The 345-nt window shown below is 54.8% G+C and overlaps 1 protein-coding gene across 1 annotated transcript in view; it reads right to left on the bottom strand.

The window, feature by feature from the left end:
- Positions 1–345, bottom strand: part of CCNL1 (cyclin L1) — a 13,679-nt gene that overhangs the window by 12,625 nt on the left and 709 nt on the right. The gene's annotated exons all lie outside the window — the stretch shown is intronic.

Below are 345 nucleotides of genomic sequence, written 5' to 3'. Positions count from 1 at the left end.
ATTTTGTATATTCTTTCTTAACAGCAGCCCTCCTAGTTGACCCTGAGTTTGCTGCTGCTGCTGCTGCTGCTGCTGCTGCTAAGTTGCTTCAGTCGTGTCCGACTCTGTGCGACCCCACAGACGGCAGCCCACCAGGCTCCCCCGTCCCTGGGATTCTCCAGGCAAGAACACTGGAGTGGGTTGCCATTTCCTTCTCCAGTTCATGAAAGTGAAAAGTGAAAGTGAAGTCGCTCAGTCGTGTCCGACCCTCAGCGACCTCATGGACTGCAGCCTTCCAGGCTCCTCCATCCATGGGATTTTCCAGGCAGGAGTACTGGAGTGGGGTGCCATTGCCTTCTCCGTAAA

The sequence above is a fragment of the Bison bison genome, unplaced genomic scaffold (assembly GCF_000754665.1).
Source record: "Bison bison bison isolate TAMUID 2011002044 unplaced genomic scaffold, Bison_UMD1.0 scf7180017864135, whole genome shotgun sequence".
Lineage (NCBI taxonomy): Eukaryota > Metazoa > Chordata > Mammalia > Artiodactyla > Bovidae > Bison > Bison bison.
Note: the sequence above shows the minus strand (reverse complement) of the source record. Positions and strands in the feature narration are given on the sequence as shown.